This window comes from Rhinolophus ferrumequinum, chromosome 2 (assembly GCF_004115265.2).
Source record: "Rhinolophus ferrumequinum isolate MPI-CBG mRhiFer1 chromosome 2, mRhiFer1_v1.p, whole genome shotgun sequence".
Lineage (NCBI taxonomy): Eukaryota > Metazoa > Chordata > Mammalia > Chiroptera > Rhinolophidae > Rhinolophus > Rhinolophus ferrumequinum.
In genome coordinates this window covers 59,221,946-59,239,065 of record NC_046285.1, presented here as the reverse complement: position 1 = coordinate 59,239,065, position 17,120 = coordinate 59,221,946, and the positions used below count along the sequence as shown (strand labels likewise).

The following is a 17,120-nucleotide window of genomic DNA, read 5'->3' as shown; positions in this document are numbered from 1 at the left end:
TCTTTTAAAAATGTAATCCGGGGTTTCAAATTCAAGTTTGTTGTTTCATAATTTGTTGTAACAATGCACATCTTTTCCTTGAATTTTACTTTTACATACTGTTTTGAAACTGGGTTTACAATAAATATCTAGATATCTCTTTTCTAATTGGCTTTAGTACTAATTACCTGTCCTTTATGACATTGCTTCCTCCACACACTTGATTTGATTTTCTATAGAATAAATTGTGTTCATTAGTTTCACCTAATACGTTTTAATTTTGTTACTCTGTTTTAGTTTCCTTGCAATCCTTTCATATCTCATTCATATCTTTGCATACCATATTTTATTTTCATCTTGGCCTTATCTGGTTCTCTCCTGACTTGCAGAAGTCATGGCTTCTTGCCCTCTTCAGAGGATTCCAGTCTCCTAAAATGTCCTTTTAGGTCCAACTGGAAGAGCTCATTCATTTTCATTCTGAATGCTATTCCGTACTCCCTCATCTTTCACTTTCTTTAGCTCCTAACTGTTTTACTCCACTCATTCTTAAAGAAGGAAGTATTCTATAGACTTGAAGCTTGTCAAATAACAGGCCGTGTACCTTGTTCTCCCTGAATGCTGAATTAATAGCAGCAGGTGGATGTGCATAGGTCCCAGACTACACCGAGTTTTTAGAATAAATTATTCTAGACTTACTCTGCTTCAGTTTTATTCTTCTATTACTAGCAGGGCAATTTCTACTTGTTGGAACGTACCACAATTTTCTTTAAATGTGATCAAAATTTCTCAATATTTCATAAGCATTTTAATAGATATATTCGTTCATGTTTGAATGGGAAGTCAGTATATATTCATTACATCAAGTTCCTTATATCCTTAAAATTCTTTATATACTGATGGGTTTTTGTCACTTAATATGTTGAAGATTGATAGAAATACATTATTTTCCTCTGATTGTGTTTTGACAATTTCATTTGATACATTTTGACATTTGTTATTTAGAATAAAAATATTCATGGATGTCATGTTTTCTAATGGATTATATCTTTGTAGTCACATTTAATACATAATTTAAGGTTTCCTGCATTAAATTCTACTTTGTCTAATACTAATATTGCTCTCCCTTCTTTCTTTGGTTTGCATTTTCCTGGTATATTTCTATTCTTTCCTTTCTTTCCCCATTTTGTTTCTTTCTGTCCCATTTTGTTTTAAACCGCATACATCTAGAATTAGTTTTTGCCCAATCCATGTCTCTTTCTCTTTTAATAGAAACAATTAAATCATTCACACTTAATGTGCTAATATGCTTGACCTCATTTTGTATCATCTTAATTTATACTTTCTTTTTTGAATGTTCCCTTGCTGTTTTATTCGTTTTTAATCTTGGGTATAACATTCCAATCTTCCTCCTAATTTTGAAGTTAAACATGGTATTCCTAGTTTTACATTCATTTATTCTTTTTCTCTTTTAAAACATATTTAACCTTACAGTTCTCTATCTAGGTCAACAAAGAAACAAACAAAAAGCAATGTCTCTCACAGTACAAGATGAGAAATTTAGCACTTCAAGAGTTTTTTTCTGGAGTAATCTGAGTTTATAGACAGACGCAGATTACTTTCATTCAATTTCTTATGTACCTTTTTTATTAAGAATGATTTTTGACAGTTGCCTTGTTTCATAACTATATTAATAATATTTAAATATTCAGTCTATGTTTGACTGGTTTCATTGTTCACCTCCTAACTTTAATATTACACCTTTCCCATTCCCAACTTTTAATGTTCATTAATATTCCTTTTGATCAGAATGTATTGAGTAAATGCTTTTTTCAGTAAAGGATTTCAGTGATCTACTTTCTGGGTACTTTTCTTGTCTGAGAAAATCTTTCCTCTCACATATTACTGAATACAGAATTCTAGGTCATAATCTTATTACCTCAAAATTCTAGAGCCATGTATCAACTTCCTTCTAACATTTAGTGTTACAGAAAGTCCGACACATGCTTTTTTTAAAAAATAAAATATTGTTTTTCTGATTGTAAATGAACAGATTTTTTTATTTTTATAATTAATAACTTTCACCAGAATATATCTTTAATTTTTCCTGGTACACAATGAACTATTTTGAACAGATATCAGGAAAATATTTTTCTATATTTTTACTATAATTCATTGTCCATGTTATCCTCTTCTCAAAAATCCTGCTTTTTTAGATTTAATGTGCTGAATTGTAGCCTCCATTTTTTCACTCATTATTTCATTTCTTAATCTGTTTTCTACCAGTACTGTGAGAATTCACACTCATCTTTAGTTTTCTGCATTGTTCTAATATTCATGCTCCCATTACATGATTTTAATTCCACAAAATATTTTTCATTTTAAAGGAGGCAAAGTTTCCTAATCTCAGATTGCACCCTTTTGATAGTTTCTGCTATGTCTTCTTAAGTCTCTGTAAATATAACTTGGAAATTTTTTTAAAGGTTTCTTTTTTTACAGTGTCTGTTTCATAGAGATATTACTTTTATGTTCTTAGATGTCTCTCTTCTTTAGAATTACTAAATATTGTTTTCATGAACTTCCACCATGTGTTTACTGAGAGTGAGTTCCACGGTCCAGTGCTACCATGTTTCCTCAAAAATAAGACCTACCCAGACAATCGGCTCTAATGCATCTTTTGGAGCAAAAATTAATGTTAAGACTCAGTCTTATTTTACTAAATATAAGACCGGGTCTTATATAATATAATATAATACTGGGTTTTATATAATATAAGACTGGGTCTTATATTAATTTTTGCTCCAAAAGATGCATTAGAGCTGACTGTCCGGCTAGGTCTTATTTTTGGGGAAACACAGTATGTGTGCTGTTCAAGGCATGTTCGAGGAGGCATTAATTAATGTGATTGAGATGTTTCCCATGATGTGTGTGTATATTGCTTTGTGAGCACTTAGAAGAGAAAACAATGATCCCTTGGAACTAACCAAGTTTCACTCAGAAGTCATAGCAAGTGTTTCTTACGTCATTTTGACTGATATGTTAGTTATGTAACTCAGGAAAAAATATAGACTGTAGACTGTGGTTGTAAGCACAGGATATTAGACAAGGTTTTCCATGATCCTTGCAGGCATGAGGGAGAAACATCTGTACAATGCAAAGACAGAGACAATGTGCAAGCAAGACCATGGCTAGAGTGCAGTGTCCAGTGTAGGTTCTGATGCTTTGATGGTTTTTAGAGAAATTGTAATGCATTCATAGGAGATTTGCCAAAAGAGCTAAAGAATTTTAAACCCTGTAATTTGAAGAATCACTGAGGGAGCTTCTTGTTTAGCAATGTTTCTTAACTCTACTGAACAATGGTGTCACTTGAGTATCTTTAAAAAAAACTACTCAGTCCCAGGCCCCCAAACCAGACCAATTAAATCAGTATCTCCATGAGTGAGATCCACAACTGCTAGTTTTGCAAAGCTCCCCAGGTAATTTTAATGTTTAATCATTGAGAACAACTGTTCTAGTTTACGAACTTGTGAGGCTCAAATGTGGAAGAGGAATATAAGTGTTTCTGTATCAAACACTATGCCTGACCATTCACCTGGCAGAAGTGGACATTGGTTTACCTGAGTCAGCAAATGGCTTCTGGAACAGCTCGCCTGCCAACCCCAGACTCTCAATACTGTGAGATGTTTCCTTCCCTTTTTAAAGACGCATGATCTCTTTGACAAGGATCTTTCAGATACTGGCAATACATGTATCAAGATAAATGAGAGAGAACCAAGATGGCAGGGTAGATAAACACTGTGCCTGCATCCTTTCCTGAATACATTAAAATTACAACTAAATTATAGAACAATCAATCTGAAGAGCCATCTGAAGTCTAGCTGAACAGGATACCTATAACTAAAAATGTAAATAAGGCATGTCGAGATTGGTAGGAGGAGCACATGGGATGGGCCACAAGCCTCCTGTGGAGATTGAGAATAGAAGGGATATCTTAGCTGCAGAGGTTCCCCCCTGGAGGAGAGAAGGACCCCAGCCTCCCACACCAGGGTCCCCAGCCCAGGTTACTGGTGCCAGGAAGAGGAGCCCCCACACCATCTGGTTGTGAAAAACAGTGGGAATTCCAACTGTTCATGAAGGCTGCGGGAAGCCCTAGCATCCTCTTAAATGGCCCGTGCACAGACTCTCTCGCTCGCAGTCACTCACCTATGGCTCCAGCAGAGGGTTGGTGACTTGGGGGGACTCGGAGACATAGGGGGAATAGACTGAGGTGGGGGTCAGGACTGGAAGACAGCATTTTTCTGCTGAAGGGTCCTTCTCCCATGCAGCCAGCAGGCGGATGCCATCTTTCCTGTGTTGAGCCCTCCCCCTATGCTTATGGCCAAATCTGACTCTGATTGGCCTGGTGAGCTTTGCTTCTCCGCCCTGCTGACTCAGCTGAGAACCCGATTCATCCAACTTATGAACCGCCAGAGGCACTTCCTCTGTAAGCAGCCAGTGCCTCCCACATTGCACTCTTTCATTAAAAACTATCGGAGTCCACAGGACCCAGGCAGGCAGCAACTGGTCTTGGTGTGCTCTGAGACTTTTGCTGAGTCAATACAGGCTCAGCACTGGCACCAAACCACAGTCTACATTAACCTGGTGACCAAAACTCTTCCCACTCTAGTGACTCCCTGAGAACCTGTCACACCCAACTCACATGCCACATGAGACTTTATCAGGGGCTGAACCTTAAGGGAGCCAGTAGGTGGCAGCAGGCCTCTGGGTGTCCTGGCTTTTTGCAGTTACCGCAGGCTTGGTACTGGTACCATCTGTCCTCAGTTTGCAGCGTGGCTTCTCCCACAATCCTTCAAGTTTAGCACAGGCAGCAAACAGCTGAGGATCGCTTTGTAGCTCCTACCAGGTAGCCCTCAGCTGGTAACGGGCAGTGGCTGACCTGGGCCTGCACTGGAGCCCTTCCCAAGAGGCTCCAGATCCGACACACTTGGAGGTTGGTTTCAGACCACAGCAGAGCACCACCCAATTAGCCCCACAGTGGCACACACAAAGGGTGGTCTCAACAGGCACCAGAGCCTGCTGGGGCAAATCCAACTCAGTGGAGTAAGACTCCTGCACAGCAGCCCATAAGCCGTGGATGTGGCCAAACCCGAAAGCCAGTCAGCCTGAGGATCAATCCCACCCACAGACGTGTCAATAGCAATCAAGGCTCAACTACAACAGGCTCAACACATGACTCACACAAGGGACAGTCCTGGAGCACCCGGTGCAGGTGACCAGGGAGACTGTGCCGCTGGGCCCCACAGGACACCTACTACATGAGGCTACCAGACCAAGACTGGGAGACATAGCAGATTTACCTACTACATAGAAACACAGAGAGGCAGCCAAAATGAGGAAACAAAGAAATACATCCCAGATGAAAGAACAGGAGAAAAATCCAGAAAAAGAACTAAACAAAATAGAAGCAAGCAACCTACCAGAGACAGAGTTCAAAACAATGGTTATAAGGATGCTCAAAGAACTTAGTGAGAACTTCAACAAAGAGAGAGCAAGCATAAAAAAGGACATAGAAACCATGAAAAAGAACCAGTCAAAAGTGAAGAATACAATAACTGAAATGAAGAAAGCACTAGAAGGAATCACCAGCAGACTAGATGAAGCAGAGGATTGAATCAGTGATTTGGAATACAATACAGCATAAAACACCCAAGTGGAACAGCAAAAAGATGGTGGCCGGATGGGAGGGGCCTGGGAGTGTGGGTGAAAAAAAGTGGAGGCGATTAAGAAGTACAATTGGTTGTTACAAAGCAGTTATGGGGATGTAGGGTATAGCATAAGGGATATAGTCAATAATATTGTAATAACTATGCATGGTGTCAGATGGGTACTAGATTTGTTGAGTGATAGATGGGAGGCGGTTGGGGTAAGAGTGAAAAAGTTGAAGGCATTAGGAAGTATAAATTGGCAGTTACAAAATAGTCATGGGGACGTAAAGCATAGGGAATATAGTCAATGATATGGTATTAACTATGTATAATGCTAGGTGGGTAGTAGGGGGGATCACTTACTTCTTAAATTATATAAATGTCTAACCACTATGCCACACACCTGAAATTTATATAAAATAATATTGAATATCAACTGTAATTGATAAATTTGAAAAGAGGGCAAAAGGAGAAGGGGAATAAGAGGCCCAAATTTCCTGGTATAAAACAAATAAGTCATGGGGATGTAATGTACAGCATAGGGAATATAAATAATATTGTGATAGCATAGTCCGGTGTCATATGGTTACTGGACTTATCATGGTGATCACTTCTTTAGGTACATAAATGTTGAATAACTATGGTGTACCCCTGAAATTAATATAATATTATATGTTAGCTATATTTTTAATAAAAATCTTAAAATAAATAAAAAAACACGAAAATTGACTCTCCCATGATCTCATCAGCTGTTGTGGTTTCACCTACCTCTTACACTGATGACTCGCTAACCTGGTTCGCTAGCCACATAGCTCATCTATCGACTACATTTCCATCTGGATCTCTCACTGACACCTCAAATGTAATATGCCCTTAATTGAATCACTATCTAACCCCATTCTTGCTCTTGTTCCTTAGTTCTCATGGTCAATGGAATTGCTATACTCCCAAGAACACAAAGGCAGAAGCCTGGGAATTACCCTGAATTCCTCTGCCTCTTTCTCACTATCCTCACAACCACTCAATTACCAGTTCTTTCCAGATACTATCCCTCCCTCCATCTGAACTACCTACTTTAGCCTTTATATTACTTAAATTCCCACAACAGTCTCCCTGTAGGTGCCATGCTTCCTCTCTTCTCCCCTTCCAACACTGCAGCCAGAGGGGTCGTCTAATGGTAAAATCTGACCATGTCAGTTCCCACTTGACTTCCCAGTGCCCCACCCCGCACTGTCTATGAGAAAAGATCCACACTCTTTAACTTGACAGACAACATCCTCCTGCCCGTATTTCCACTGATCTACCATCACTTCCAAACTCAGTTTTTGCTCTAGCAACATTAACCTATTGACAAGGATGGCCGCTGAGCCTTTGCTTGCACTCTTCCCTCTACCTAGAATGTATTACCCACACTCACTTCTTCACTAAACTTCTATTCATCCTTTAAATCTCAGCTGAAGCTCGTCTACTCCAGAGAATATTACCTGATCTCCTTGGTCTAATACCTACCTACACTGGTGAGGTGACCCTCCTCTGACTCTCATCTAAAGATGATGCTACGTATTGTCTGTTTCTGACTCTGTTCCACACAGTTCCACCTAACTCCTGGAAACCCAGTTGGTCCTATCCCCAGAAACTAGTCCTATGCCTAGCACAGAGGAGGTGATCAATATATATTTGAAGATTTAGTGTTAGTCAAATGACTGAATGAATCTCCTCAGGAGTGCATTTTCCAGGATTTGCATAATTCATGGATTAGGAATAGTAGGGGCTTTGGGGTAGAGTGGAAATCTCCTCAGCTATAGGAAAATATGGCTTAACTGTTGGGAGGGACAGTTAAATTCTTAACTGTTGGGTGGGACACTTTGTGACCGGCTAAAGCCTGATGAACATCCAGGCATGAGAAAAGGAAGGAGACCTACTTTCACTAGTGGGTGTCCTGGGGTCAGGTTCTGGGGATTGTGGACATCCTTGTTGATAAAATCTTGGGATGGGGACTGAATGGCAGTGCCCATTTTTGTGGCTCTCAAGGATTCTGGAAGGAACACTCTGGCCCTCTGGGAGATCAAGAGAGCTTTCTCTAGTTCTTTCACTTTAAATGAAAGGCAGGGGCACTGAGGCAGAGGGTAAAGTGCTGTAGGCTGCTGTTCCAGAGCAGAGAGGTGGAGAAATACAGCAAAGAATAAAAACATTTGGGCTAAAACATTCCAGCATTTCAGGATTTAAGGGTCAAAATGGCCTTGCTGACCTCTGGCCGCTTGGAACTTTCACGCCAGATGAGCCATTAGGAAAGTGAAAAATTGTTTTCTGTGTAGATGACACTGTTTATGCCTTAAGCGAGGAGAAAACTCCATGCAGACCACACAGAAGGGAGTGATAGGCACAAATGAATATCTGGGCAGTGAGGTCTGGGGTTTGTCAGCTGTTGTGTGGCCACTGAGTTTTATCTCTCATCCTGTTTCTTGCCATGGTGGATTCTTCTAGATCGCAGCCTTTGCTTTGGTAAAATCACACTAGTGAAATGAGGCTAGTAGCATCTATGCTGCTTGCCTCACACCTGTGATTGGAATCCGGAGGGATCATGGATATGAATACATTGTTATCTTCTAAGTGTGGTACGTGTGTAAAAGATGGCTATTATTACTGTCATTTTAATTACTAAAAAAGTCTTTTTTTTCTTTAAAAAAACTCTTCTTACTTGAACGTTTCCTCTCTGTATACCTGTCCTGCCATGAAAACCTTTTGACTTCATTTCCCATTTGGAAAATAAGCTCCCTCTTCCTTCCTCCTTTTAAATCATGATGTCAGGAAAGAATCTTTAATTTTCACTGAGGCATCAATTACTTCCCTGTTTAATTCCAAGAGAAAATGGAAGACTTCTGCAGAAAACAAAGCCTTAGGCTTCTTCACAAAAGAAGATGAAAAGGAATTATGCACTAGGGGAAGAGTGGGAGACCTGGGTTCCCGTCCTGGCTGAGTGACCACAGGCGGGGCTCTTCCCCTTTACATGGAAGATTCCTAATTTTGAAGAGGAAGACCTGGGACCAGGTACTATCTCAGCTCCTTCCCTGGTCTTATTTTTAATGATACTAGAGACTCGTAGACATGCCTGAAATTAATAGAAGTCTTTTGGTCTGATTGAGTAATATCCCAGGGTGCTAAGACAACATGCAACTGAGACCACTAGACCACTCTTTAGAATCACAGAGTGAGGAAGCCACTATCACCACTACTACCAATACCATCACCATCATCCCTATCACCATCAGAACCACCACCACCACTATCACTACCCTGTCACCATCACTACCATCATCACCAACCACCACCATTACCACCACCACCACCGCTGCTACCACGACCACCATCACCAACAACCACAATTGCCACCAACTATCACCGCCAACCACCACCACCACTCTCATTACTGCCATTATCGTCACGATCACCACCACCACCACCACCACCATCATCACTTTCATGGCAAACACAGTTCTATTTTTAAAAATGGGAAGAATAACTTATAAAAATTTCTTCACTTTAGGGGTTGACGATAATCTCAGGAAACATTCTGGAATAGGACGTGGAATGAGCTTTTAGGGCTAAAGTCATCAAAGTAGTCTATGCCAGATTAACAAAACTGCTTATTTGACAATGTTATTGGGCAGACAGATCCGGGAAATACCAGTGATAAAGAATACCTGAGCTTTATTAAGAACTTTGGTAAGATTCCCCTGATAATCTTTTAAAAAAAAGATAAATATGAACTGAGTCATAGTATAAGAAATTGAATACATTTTCTAAAAGAGCACTGTTTAGTTATTAAATTAATATCTATCTTTCAGGAGCATATAGCGGAATGCCTCAGAATCCTGTAATATTCATCATTTTTATTGATGACTTAGTTGAAAAGGTCATGCTCATCAGATTTGGGGATGAGAGGAAGCCAGCCAGAAGGAACAACAACTACCCTGGATCACAGAATCAAAGCCAGAAATATCTGGGGAAGCTGGCAAGATAGACTGAATTAAACAGATAAAATTAGGTATAAATGTAAGGGTTTTGTATTTGTGTCCCAGGTAGCATCTATATAAGCATGGAGGCAATACAGTTCAAGACCAAATTTAAAGAGTTTTTTTTTTTTTTTCCAGTTGATACTAAACTCAATACATATTTACTGGCATAGATTTCTAATTCAACCTTATGGGTTTCAACAGAAACATGAAAAGTACAACAAAGAAAGTGATAATCTCATTCTACTTCGTGATTAGGCTTTCCTTGAAAGTCTATATTTTATTCATTAAGAATAAAGAAATTAGAGAAAACTGGGGCAAGAGTATAATGATAGTGAGGACGCTGAAACCAATGGCCTGTGAGGCAGGATGGAGCACTGGAAAGGGCACTGGCAAGGGAGTGGGGAGCCAGGTTATGCCATTAATTGGCTGGGAGATTCTGACCAAGCCAGTATTTCTCTTTGGAGCTGATGACAGGCCCCCTTGAGAAGAAGCAGAGATGGCGGGGGTTGGCTGGCCTTTTCTCCTAGGTTTTGGCCCGCTGGTTAGGCCACACTATAAGTGGGTTTTTTTCTCCCTACCTCACCCATCCAGGCACAAGACCTCACGAACCTGTAAGCAAAATTTCACACTCTTGAAATGTCATTAACATTCACAAATTATACCAACTCTTTCCCTTGGGAAGGCTCCCAAGGTACCCTTTCTCTGACTTCCTGGAAAGCCAAAGATGATGGCAATTCATATTTGCATTACCACACATAACATATATTGAAGTAGGAAAGGAAAAGGCCTAAGAGAATAGGCTTTGAAATCAGAGGGGCCTGAGGTAAACTCAGCCTCTCCCACTAGCTTTGTGACCACTTACTTAAACTTTCTGAGACTCAGTCTCCTTGTTTATGAAATAGGCTCAATACCAGGCTCTTAGGGATGTGAATATTAAGTGAGACAATGCATGTACAAAATGTAGCACAATGTGGGGCACAAAGTAGGTGCCCAACAAACGGTATAGCTAATGTTAATACTACGTTTACTACAACCAACCCTCCTCTTTCTTTCTGCTCCTCCTCCTCTGCAGGTCAGGCACTGGGCTGTTTGCAGAGGAAACAGTGGAAAAGAAAATTCACACCCCCTGCCTACACCAAGCTTACAATTTAACCAGCACTGTCCAGTTGAGCTTTCTACAAGATGGAAATGTTCCAAATGTATATATTCTCCAATATGGTAGCCAGAAGCCATACGTGGCATTTAAGCACTGTGACTAGCGTGACTGAGGAACTGAATTTTAAATTTTATTTAGTTTTAATGAATTAAATGAAAATGGAAATAGTCCCATGTGGAAATAGACAGCACAGCTCTAGACACATTTCAGTTATATTTCTGAGACTGACCGATCTGAGCAGAATAAAGATGCAGTAAAAGAGAAATGCACATAAAGCCCCCAGAATATTACCTGGAAGGTTCTCTTATGTTTTCATTCATCACATTTAATTATCTACTGTACATAAGTATTATCTCAGGTGCTGGGGGTACAGTGCCAGCTGTACCTTCAGGGAGCTCACAGTTTAGTGGGGGATATACAGATAAGTGACTTGAGGTAAGTGTACACACAGGTGCTACAGGTGCAGCAGAGAGAAGTCTCTAAGCCGGATGAGCAGTCAGGGAGGGCTTCCCAGAAGGACACTTTAAGACAAGAGCGGTCTTGAATAAGTAGATCTCATAGTGGGGACTCAATGGATATTTTTTCCATTTACAACAACAGATTATATTCCAGGGCCACTAAGCCCACTGCTGGTGGCAGAGGTGGCTATGAGGCACCGGGGAAAACTTACAGCTACAGCCAATTTGTTTTCTTTGAAAATTTCCCCTTTGTGGCTTTTTTGTATTACCTAATTCAATTTCTCTTCTGTGGCCACATTTTCTTCACCTGAGAACATTTTTTTTATTGATGTGTGTCACCTTATTTTTATTGTTTTATTAGTAGTTACTAACCATGAGTGATTTGGAGGCGGGGGGCTGGTGAACTCTGTTACACATAATGTGACATCAACTCCCACTGTGGTTTGGTTGTGGAATTCAGACACTTGGTGTAAACAAACAGCTCCGTGAACATGGCCAGTCTGTGAAGAAGCCATTACTGATTGGTTAGGCTGGCTGCATCTGGCTGTGAAAGCGATGCACATTCATAGGAGCAAGGGCTGTTCTAATTATTTGTGCAGAGAAGGGGGATCTGATGCCCATTTACATATTTTACACAGTAGTTTGATTTGTTCAAAGTTAATGTGTGACGTCTAGCCAGAGAATTCTTCAACAGACACATGCTTACATAAAAACAGGTACAGCTTTATTTTGTATGGTTTCCATAATCATACTTGTGTGTAAAAAGCAGGATGACAGGTGTGACTCCTCCCATGAGGCCAAGGGTATGCTCACGTGGTCTGGCTTGGTTGTGTGAGGCCCTGGTCTAGTGAGTCCCTAGAGACTACCTGCTTTGACTGTGGCAGAGTTGCCTCTGCTGGATGCAAGTGTAAATTGGTGCAGCCTTTCGGAAAAGCAGGTTGTCAGATATATCAGGAGGCTTAAAACATTCATGCCATTTGGCCCAGTGAGTCTACTTCTGGGAATCTATCCAAAGGAAGTATTTGGAAATGTGTGCAGCAAAGACCTTGCCCAGCTAGGGATGTTGTACAGAGTTATTTGAGTTGTTAAAGACAGGAAACAACTTAAACGACTAACAGTGTAATAATAAGCAGCCATGAAAACGATGTTCATGAAAGACTTGCTACAACACTGATTAGGAAAAAAATAGCTACAGAGGCTAAGCAAGTACCCAGGAGTCAGGCAGCCTGGGTTTGAATGCTGGCTCTGTCGCTTATTAGCTGTGAGACTTGGGCAAGTCACCTGAACTTTGTGGGGTTGATAATATGTACATAATACTTGCCTCAGAAAGACTTCTGGGTATTAAATGACAGTCAATATAAAATACTTAACACCCGGAAAGTACATGTTTTAAGTACCCAGTAAATGTTGTCTATCTATCCACTGTAGGATTTCAAGGCATGAAAATAGATAGGAAGAAAATAGGCTAATATGTTAATAGTAGGGATTCTGGGTGGTTGAATTGCCGGTGCTTTGTATGATTCTTTGCACACTTTTCAACTTCCCAAATGTTCTGCTTTCAACAGGAATTATTTTATACTAAGAGTATATCATAATGACATAATACAATAAGATATTTTTTTTTAAAAGTGTTTTACCACAACAAAAATGGCACTTCTCTCTTCCCCCTTCCCTTCCAGGGGAGGAGCTGGGGGTAGGTAGCCTCCTCCCCTGAAAATGGGCTGGAGAGGGTACAGCTGCTGCTGTATGGGTTCTACCCCCTGCAGAGTTGCACATATGCAGGGCCGGGATCTCTGGGAGTATAGGGCTGGCATCTCTGGGAGTACAGGGCTGGCATCTCTGGGAGTACAGGGCTGGCATCTCTGGGAGTACAGGGCTGGCGGGACCCTCCACCAGTTGAAGGTGCTCTGCGGAGACTTGGGGTGGGGAGGCGATGTCCTTAGTAGTTTCTTCTATCTCTGAGAATCTAGTTGCAAGATGCTCTGATGTTTATCATTTTATCCCCATGTCTTGGTTGATCTGAACTAAACACTGACATAAAATTGTAAGGTGGGAAAGACTCACATATTTGCTGCCCCTCATAAAAATACCGGTAATAACGCCTGTAGCGTTGTACAGAAACGCGAAGTGAGATTCGCAAAGAAAAGACTTAGATCAGGGGTACAACAGGGGAACAACAGGAAAGTTAGCTTAATTGCAGCCACTTTATTTAACGAGTATAATTTATATTAGGAATGAAATCTCTGGCAAATACAGCCCTCTTTTAACACGACAAACGACGAAGTCCCCCCCTCCGTTAGGACGTATACCTGGAAGGAGAGGATCCTAAAGAACAAAGGTGTGTGTGTGTGTGTGTGTGTGTGTGTGTGTGTGTGTGTGTGTGTTTCTGTGTTTCTAAACAGTGATGACATTCCCCTCTCCCATGACCTAATGTCCTTCATTGACAACGAGGGTGCCCAGTGCTGCAGCAAGTGTCTCCGAGGGCTGTATTTTACACAAAGAATCGCACGCACCGAAATAACGAAATCGTTCTCCCCATTGGAACCCGAGGGGCAGTTCCCAACCCCGTGTCCTGACCACCCCTAGTCCACACCTGCAGACCCAAGGTGCGTTACCCTAAGCGCCGGAAATGAAAGAATAACAAACAGCCCTCCTAGGCCCTCCTCCCGAGAGCGAGGTCATTGTATGCTAATAAAGCCAGAGGAGACAACCTCGCGGCGCAGCTTGCGAGCGCGCCCGCGGCTTCGCAGCTCTCCCGCGCGCCACTGCGTCGCAGCCACAAAATACCTCGCGCGGCAGCAGACCCTCTTGCCTCCAGGGGTGGAGGACGGTGGGGGAAGGGTCTTGCCCGCCACTCCGAGTTCATCAGCGGGATCGTTCACATCTGGGAGATGCCTTCTCGTTCCGATCCCCTGATTTCCTCTGCAGTGATGGCGGGGATGCGGGAGCCGCATAAGAATCACCTGTAGGGCTTTCGAACTCCACAGCCCTCTCCGCAAATTCCAGTCCTCTCGTCCAGAGGAAGAAAATCTCAATATGAAGGGTGAGATGGGCCAGTGGAGTTTTCGAAGCCCCACAGGTGATACTAGATGTGCACCCCTCAAGACACACACATACACACGGGCATACACCTTGTGACTCCGAGATTAAACAAGTCACCTTACGTTCTCTCGCTGATCGTCCTCCCCTTCCTTAGCTTACATTTGTCAAGGTGTCCGTGTTCTCTTCAGCTTCCCTTTAAGCTCCCTTAGCCCAGGAGCTTTGCGGAGTGCCTCAAAGTCCTGGAACCCTGCGGGACCGTCAGAGGCTTTGGCGGCCAGCCGTTACGAAAAGTGTCCCCCGCTCCTTGGCGCCCTTGTGCACTCTGGAGCGCGAACTGGATACCAAGGAGCCAAGGGTAAGTGTAGAAGGGGAGAAATGTGACCAGTTGCTTCAGCGAACTGCCTGGAGCAAGGCCGCCTCCCGCTCGCACACCTTTGAGGTTTGGAAGGTCCTCCCAATCCAAGAGGGAGCCAGTGCCCCACCCGTACCGCTCCCGATGCTCTCATCGTTCTAGCGGAGGATCTCCTCCTGCAGGGGCTTTGGCACCATCGGGGTGGGCGCAGTGGCCTCGGCTCCTTCCCCTGGCCACGGGACTGGCTCCCGCTTTGCCCTCCTTTTCCAAGTCGCTGCAGCCCGCGCCCCGAAGCCCGACCCCCGCCTCCGCCGCGCCGGCCACTGCCTTACCTCTCACCAGGCAACACTTGGTTGCGCGGTTCTCCGGAGCGCTCCTTCCTCGGGGCTTATTCCCTCACTCGGGAGGAAAAAGGAACCGAGAGACAGAAAAGGGACCGAAGTCGGCGTCTGGGCGTCTTCCCGCCCGCGCCGCCCTCTAGGGGAGGGGATGCCCGTGGTGGTGCCGGGGAGATCTGGCGGTCAGGCGTTAGGCAGCGCCAGGGGTCTTCCGCCTGCTCTGGTATCCGCCGCTCCGAAGCAGTGCTAGTCCGAGGCCCGCTACTACGGCACTGCGGCTCCCTGCCGGTAGCGGCTTGGTAAGTCCAGCTGCCACTCTCAGCGCGGAGCCCTGCCCCCGGGCGCAGAGCCCGCCCCCGCCACACACCACCCCCCCGCCCCGCGCGCGCACACACACACAAGCGCCACACACAAACGAGCGCGCGCTCATACGCACATACAGGAATGCGGCTCGGCTCAGTGGGAACCTGCGCCCCTTTGGTGCAACTTGGGCACCTGACAAGGCTTTGGCTTGGGAGGAGGAATTAGAAGCTTAGGGGTTCCGAGAGGATGTAGCTGTGGGGGGCTCCGCAGGGTGACAGAGGCCAGATGACTCCGGGGACGGAGGACAACTATTTGACAAATAAAATACCCACTGGGCATTTCCACATCTCAACCATGTCTGGGCTGCTTTACTATCTCGACCTAATCAGAGAGGAGTAAAAATAAAAAATCAAGAAGTTCTCTCCGTTTTCCAGGAACTCCGTGTCTCTAGCCTCTAAATCATTGGCCCTGTCCAGGGGCATATTTCTGGCAGCGGATTGGTGGCTGGCTGTTCAATTTGAAAACACCTCCTCAGGTGTGGTAGGGACCATCTATCGCAGCCCACTAGAGCTGGGCCCTGATCACCAGGTAAGATCTCAGGACTGAGAGTTGTTAATTCCCTTTTCATTTGTTCTTAGATGACTATGGGCTGTTCCTGCACAGCAAACAGACCACTTCTTATTTTTAAAATGTAGGCAAGCACAGAAAAGGCGCTGGGGTGTGGAGGAGGGAAGTAAGGGATGAGGACCAGCATTGGCCAAGGCACTAGTGATTTGTTGCTTGTTCTCTTTCCATGACTTGCATGTCTGCATGGGGTAGAGGTGGTGGTGGTGGTGACACTGTCTCAGGCATGTCACACCAGCAGGATGACTTCTGTCCATTTCACACCACATTTAGAGTCATCGGGAGTTTGGACTCTCATCTGTAAAATATGTGGAGTTTACCAGTTTCCAACAGCTGAGAATTCTTTTCTACCAGCAGGCAGTGAAGTTCCCTGGGTCAGGACAGCAGCCAAGAAAAGCTTTCTGCAGATGCAGAGGCGCCAAGGAGCTCTGGGTGTCTGGGCATTTGGGGAAGAAGTCTCAAACGTGAATGTCAAAGGGCCCTGAGGACCCTGATGGTCAGTGTCCATACTGGGCCATTTGCAGGCAGGCTGATGGGACAAATAAGGAACTGACACTCAGAAATGTCCCCAAGGTTCCGCATGGCAATGAAGGCAGAGCCAGTACCAGAACCCTGTATTCACACTTCATCCTACCAGTCACCTCTCACATCTCATTCCATCACCTTGGGGTGGTTCTCAAAGTTTCTTTCAGCTAGACTGAAATAATCCTGGTGAGGATACTCTCCAAGTTCTTTTATCTTTTCTTGTTTGCCTTCCACTCACTAACTCATTCATTTTATAACTATTGTTGGTGCAAAAGTAATTGCAGTTTTAAAAGTTTAAAAATAATTGCAAAAACCGCAATTACTTTTGCACCAACCTAATATTTATTATGCTCCTACTAATATGTTCAGGCACTTTCCCTGACTCTAGTCCTGGGCCTTACTTGGGAAGAAAGAGGAACGGAGAGACAGAAAGCGCTTAGAACTGTCCCTGTCCCTGGTAGAGGAAAAGGCTGGCACAGGCTCACTGGATATATTTTCACTGTGCTAGGTCGGGCAGATGTGGAAGACACACTGTATCTTCTAAACTTAACATCCTCTGTGGAGGAAAACACACTCACATCCATGTCAAATGAAAACATTTTTGCTTTGTCTATCCCTGATTCCT

General features: G+C 43.4%; 1 protein-coding gene across 8 annotated transcripts in view; it reads right to left on the bottom strand.

Moving 5' to 3' along the window:
- DGKG (diacylglycerol kinase gamma) overlaps window positions 1-15,353 on the bottom strand; it is a 196,384-nt gene extending 181,031 nt beyond the window's left edge. For 7 of the 8 annotated variants that reach the window (XM_033128571.1, XM_033128563.1, XM_033128577.1 and 4 more), the window contains exon 1: window positions 15,038-15,353. The gene's annotated coding sequence lies outside the window, so the exon portion shown is untranslated. The remainder of the gene's footprint in view (window positions 1-15,037) is intronic. The other variant, XM_033128612.1, reaches the window with a different exon arrangement.
- Between the last annotated feature and the right edge of the window lie 1,767 nt (window positions 15,354-17,120).